This window comes from Gracilinanus agilis, chromosome 3 (genome assembly GCF_016433145.1).
Source record: "Gracilinanus agilis isolate LMUSP501 chromosome 3, AgileGrace, whole genome shotgun sequence".
NCBI lineage: Eukaryota > Metazoa > Chordata > Mammalia > Didelphimorphia > Didelphidae > Gracilinanus > Gracilinanus agilis.
Genome location: NC_058132.1, coordinates 602,890,375 through 602,896,823, shown reverse-complemented (window position 1 = coordinate 602,896,823; position 6,449 = coordinate 602,890,375).

Below are 6,449 nucleotides of genomic sequence, written 5' to 3'. Positions count from 1 at the left end.
CCCGGCGCCACTGCCGCCGCTCCCTCGCCCGTTCCTGCTCCGCCGCCGCCTCCCACCACCCTACGCCTCTATAAGGGCGGTGATGGATCGGGCTCATTTAAAAGGGGTGGGAACACGCGAGGTACAGGAGGGGCCGCTGCCACTGCCACTGCCGGGGCCACAGGGCTGGGCTGGACTCGACTCGATTCCCTCCCTCGTCCTCGTCCTCCTCTTCCTCCTCCCTCGCTTTTCCCCGGGTAAAACGCCCCGAGGAGCTGGGAAACCCGCCGTCTGCCAACCAGGAAGCGCCTCTGGGTCACCTGGCTGCTAAGAACCAATCAAGAGAAGAGTTCTTCTTCTACACCCTCCCCTTTGGAGTGCTTATCATGTGACTCACAAAGACCATCCCACAGTCACCACCGGGCGGCCCTCATCCCGGCAGCCCCTCCCCCTTCCACTACCCCTCCCCCTACCTTTTCCCTTTCCCTGCCCCTCCCCATCTTCGCTTCCTTTTCCCAGACCTAGTCTAGCCAGTCAGAGCGTTCTCCCGCTAATCAGAGTTCCTGAAGGCTTTCTAATCCAACGGGAATCACTCAGGAAATCCAGTAATCTACTCCATTCCCAAGCAAGAGGCCCCTCAAAAAAAATAATAATAATCCTATTTATAATTAACATCCTCTGAGACGAACTCAATTTCTTCTCAGCCAGATGTTAGAGTGGGGGAAGTGCTAGAGAGAAAAAAACTTGAAAATGTGGTTCTCCCCATTTAGCTTCTAACCTGCCTGGGTTCCAGACTTGTCCTAGAACCACTGACATCTGATTCACTGTATCTCTTAATCGTACGTTTCCTGGATTCTCTATTCTCTCTCGGGTCCCCTAAGACAATTATCCCTTACTTTCTTCATCGCCTAGGAGGGAGGGCCTTCACTTCTGAAGCCCACTTCCATAACTCTTCCTGTAGCCTCGACTCTTGTACTTAACGTTCCGATTGGAGACGGGAGCAGCGGGCAAACTGGGCAAATTTTATCATTCAAAAAAGCAGGAGGGATGCCTGTGATTTGAACAATGCAAACAAAATTACTTTGAGGATTTCAAGTCAGACGGTGGAGTTAACAAGAAGTATCAAATCCATTCTCTTACCTCTTAAAGATTTCTTAAAAAGAAAATTTGAGAAAAATTGATTTTAATAGCATTGATTTTTAATAGGCTTATATAGTTTAAAGATGAGGTTAAAGCAGGAAGTTATATATACATCAGAGACCACCCCCCAAGAAAATGTTACCATTTTATTAGATGTGAAGTGAAAGGATGTGAGACACTAAAACGGATTAAATGTTTATTTTACCTTAAATTAAAAAAATAATTACTTGAGATAGAATTAGGAATAGGTATCAAGCAAACGTAAAGGTGAATAATCAAGTTGTAATAATAGATGGTTAAAACCCAACAGTTTAAATAAACTAGAGTTAGCCAAATCTGTAAGACCCAGTGATTTATATTTAGAATTTTTTTTCAAGTCTGACCATTGAAGCCTCAATAGGTTTTTCAGAATTCTAGTACAAATAAGGTGGAAAAAAATCAAGAAAGCTAAAAATTTCTTTTTAAAGAAAAAGTATGTTTTTGGAGATTAAAATCTTGTAATTTAAACAACTCCAAAGTTACTAGAAAGCATCTCAAATGTCAACTTGAAAAAACCTACTTGAAAACAATAGCATGTAGGTTTAAAAACATTAAATACTGTCAGATTGATTCAATTTATTTTTATAATAGAACGTCAGATCTCATAGATGGGGGGAGGGGGAAATAATCTACCTTGACTATAGCAAGAATTTATGTTACTCCCTACTATTAACTGCTACTACTACTACAACAAATAATAAATATTTATACAGCATTTTAAAGTTATATAGCATTCTAGGGGCAGCTATGTCATATATTCTATATATAGTTCATTGGGCCTTCAATAAAGAAAACTTGAGTTCAAATCCAGCCTTAGACATTAACTTTACGAACCTTAAACTTCTAATATCTGTGTTGCAAGGTTGTTGTGAGGATCAAATGAAATAATATTTATATTTTTTAATTTTTTCCCCATGGTTACATGATTCATGTTGTCTCTCTCCCCTCTTCCCTCCCCCATCCCAGAGCTGACAAGCAATTCCACTGGTTTATACATGTATTATCACTTAAAATCAATGAAATATTTTTCAAGTGCCAGGCCCATAGAAGATGCTATATAAATTGTATTATTATTACTTTTTTGGTGTGGCCTTGTGATTTCATCAGAGTAGGAAACTCCCAGTGTGGAAACTTTTTCTCCTAATACAGCTTTGTAGCATTTTAACAGTCTTGGCAAAATATCAGCGGCACTGAGAGATTATGGGACTTGACTATGGTCATTCAACCCATGAACCCATGTCTTCTAAATTCCAGATCTAATACTTTACCTACTACTATAAGGCTGTACTTATAAATTAAGAAAATAAATTCTAAATCACAAGCCTATTGGGTACCAACTGATTGGAAGTTTTTTTATATGTTTATTTAGGATTATTCTTATTCATTGTTTCATGGAGCTGGGGTATCTTGAGACCACTGTATTTCTAACATTTTTACAGAATTCCCAAGTGATAGAGAGAAAATTCAATAACTTTGAATATAACAAAGAGTTGTATTGGGCACAGGATGATGGTGGGCTAGATAAGATTCAATTTAGAGTGAATTAGAATTAAAGAACAGATGAAATTTATTTTGGGGGAAAAAACCAAACATTCATAAGATAGGAAAGAAGTGACAATGGGCAAGTATAGAAAAAAAAAAAAGGTATGCGAGTAATTGTGAGTAATATCAGATCATGAGGACAAATGTTTTTAAACCCTTACTTTTTGTCTTAGGATCAGTTCTAAGGCAGAAGATCAATCAACAAGGGCTAGGCAATGAGGGGTAAGTACCCTGCCCAGGGTCACACAGCTAGGAAGTATCTGAGGCCAGGTTTGAACCCAGATTCCTACTCCAGGCTTGACAGTCTATCCACCGTGCTACCTAGCTGCCCCAACAATTATTTTTAAAAGTTCATCTTAAGACACATAAGAGAATAGTAATATATACAGTCAGCTTATGAGTACAGTGACATATATAGTTACTACTGTATTATATGCCATTATGACAGATGTGGAAAGGGTTTAATAATTTAAGCTGTAATAATGATGTATGGTTCTGAAAAATGGGTTCTGTGAGGGAAAGCAAAGAGTTGAGATTTTATTAAGTAAGAGAAGGGAAGGTTGTGAAATACAGGTTCATAGCATCCCCATGAAAAACAGAGAATTGGAATCAGCTATTCTCAGTTTCAGAGGACAGAAGAAACAGCATCCAATCATAGAAGAAAGGATTTAGGTTAATACATACAAGGAACAATTTCACAACAAGGAAATGGGTCAAGTGGCCAAAACCAGCTTTTATTGTGACAAACTGTTCATGAGCTAAGGTAGATTATATAGATTTTCTTTTGGGAGAGAGATCATGACCTTTTTGGAATGATTTGAGTATAGTCCCAATTGAAGTAAAGAGGAGATTAAATGATCTTTCAAATTCCCTTCGAAACCCAGGAATCTTATCTTTGTCCCAGTTATCTAGGCCTTTGTCATAGCCCTCCATCTGGAATTAGAGGACTCAGCTGGGTTCAAGTCCACACAGTCCCTTTGTTCCTTTTGTGACTTTAGACAAATTACTTCATCTGTCTGTAAAGCAAGTTCTTCAGGATTGGAGTCCCTCTTTAGAAGATGCTGTGTGTCTTGGTCATAGACTTGAAGGAAATCGTAAGTTTCAACAATCAGTACAATTAATGGAGATTTCAGGTTCAAGGAAGTGCCTTTGCCATTCTGTTTTAGCAAGGACTAGGAATTTCCTTTAGCCTTCCTTAGGAAAGGCCTGAAACCATGTATTCTTCCTGGTTACTATTTATTGCCTTACAGTGGCTTATGAGCTTTCTATTGTGTTTCCTCACCATAAATTCCAAGGCTTTTTGTTTCCAGGACTTACAAGTTTTACTGTTTCCTCTTATTCTGCCTTCATGATATCCTTGTTACTTTTGAGATATGTCACCTCCTACTGAAGCTAAAAGGGAGCCTTTGCTACAGCCGCTTCACTGTGGTTAGAATCTTTTTTTCTAGCAATTATTTAACATTTTTTTTTGTTTCCCCAGAGGCATTTCTTGACAGCAGCTTCTTCAAAAGAAGTCTATCTTATGCAGGGAAAATCACAAGGGGGAGAAAGAACTTCACTAGATTTGACAGTTAGGAGAAATAGTTTTTGAGAAATGCATTCCAACCATATTCATCTCCTCAGAAATAGAACTCTTAAACATTTCACAATAATATTGAAGGCAGCAAATCTAGTATCTTCTTGCTGAGTTAATTCTATTTCCAATTTAATAACATATAGCCTTCTAAATTCTGAAGAGGAAACTTGACTATGTGGTTGTGATGACCTTTCTGATTCAGAACTAAACTATTAGAAACCTGCCTCTCCCCTTAATTTCATTCCAATGCAGATGAAATGACATACCTCAGACAATATGTTTTCATAGTTATGCAAAAGCAACTTTTCCACAGAAGTTAATAGAACACTGGATGTCTCATGGGTACCTCAAACTCAATATGCTCAAAACAGAATTTATCTTCCTTATACAATCCACTTCTCTTCCTAAATTACCTATTTCTGTGGAAGACACCAACATTTTTACAATCCCAAAGATTTGCAAAACCTCAAAGACATTGCTTCTCACTTTCTCAGCCCCTTCCCATATTCAATCAATTGTCAGATTCTGTTGATTATTCCTCTATAGCAGTGATGGTGAACCTTTTAGAGACTGAGTGCCCAATCTGCAACTCTCATGCAGAATGTGAGTCCCATGCCTTACTCCAGACAGGGGAGGGAGAAAGTGCTCCCATTGGGCTGCTGGGCAGAGGGGTGAGTGATGAGATAAAAGTCCTCAGGCTTGTGTGGAGAGGGTGAGGGGAGCAGTCCCCTCCAGCAGCTATGCCATAAGTTCACCAATATGACTTTATAATATCTCTTGCACCCACCTCCTTCTCTTCATTCACATAGTTACTACAATATAGTTTAGGCTCTCATCACTTTTCACTTGGACTATTGTTATATCTTCCCAATTGGCCTCCCTGCTTCCAGTCTTTTTCTTTTCCAATCTATCATCAAAATAGCAATATTTCTAAAGCATAAATCTGACCATGTTACTTCCCTGCTCAGGTTACCTACAGCCTCTGATAAAATACCAGCTCTTCTGTTTGGCATCTAAAACCTCCTCACAATCCAACTTATCTTTCTAGACTGAGCCCTCATTGATCTCCCTCATGCGCTCACCATTCTAGCCAAACTGCCCTACCTACTGTTAATAAGTAGCATTCTGTCTCCCACAAAGGTGCCTTTGCACAGGCTGTCCCTCATGTGTCTTACTTCTTAGCTTCCTTTTGTCCCCGTCTAAAGAAAGCGTGGATACCACTTCTCTTGCCTTATCTCCCCAAATGTTAGTGCTCCTAAAAGTATTTTCCATTTACCCTATATGTGCTATAAATGTTTATCTGTGTATATATTGTTTTTTTCTAGAACATAAATTCCTAAAGATTAGAAGTAGTTGGATTTGATCTGTTTTTTGTTTGTTTGTTTTTTGGGGGGTATTTCCAGTATTTAACACATAGTAGCTGCTCTGTTGAAATAAATTGAATTTAACTAAACAAGACAAAGGACTATGGAGGCATATTGTAGGAATGGCACCAGTTTTATATAGATAGAACCAGTTTCCCTTTAATGGAGTAGAGTTCAGAATTTGTTTGGTTTTCATATCACCTGAGGCATAAAAGGCACTAGCCTATGGGATGTTGACATCAGAAATATTAGCAGAATTCTTACTGTTCTGCAGGAATATCTCACCTAGAGTGGGGGATGTAGAAATGGAGGGGCTCCTTTTTTTATCCTTAGGAATTATATTCTTTTTATCTTTCATTGCGTTTATTTATTGTTAGTTATTTAAATATTTTATACTTATATGTATGTTGTTATATTTCCTATTTTTTGTTATATTTTATGGTTCACAAATATCACATTACATTCTAACCTCAAGGTTGCCTAGAAGTAAAATTCCCCTGAATTGGTCTTCCTTCACCTTTTTAAAAAATTTTTGAACCCTTACTTTCTGTCTTAGAATCTATACTAAGTATCAGTTTTAAACTAGAAGACCATTAAGGGCTAGGCAATTGGGGTTTAGTGGATTTGCCCAGGATCACACACTTGGGAAGTATTTGAGCACAGATTTGAACCCAGGACCTCCAATCTCTAGGCCTGACTCTATCCACTGATTTACCTACCTGTGCCTAAGCTTCCCTCATCTCTGCATCAGTATCATGAGCTAGGGGAGGAAAATGGTCAGAAGTGTGATGCTTGATAGTAAGGAGTGG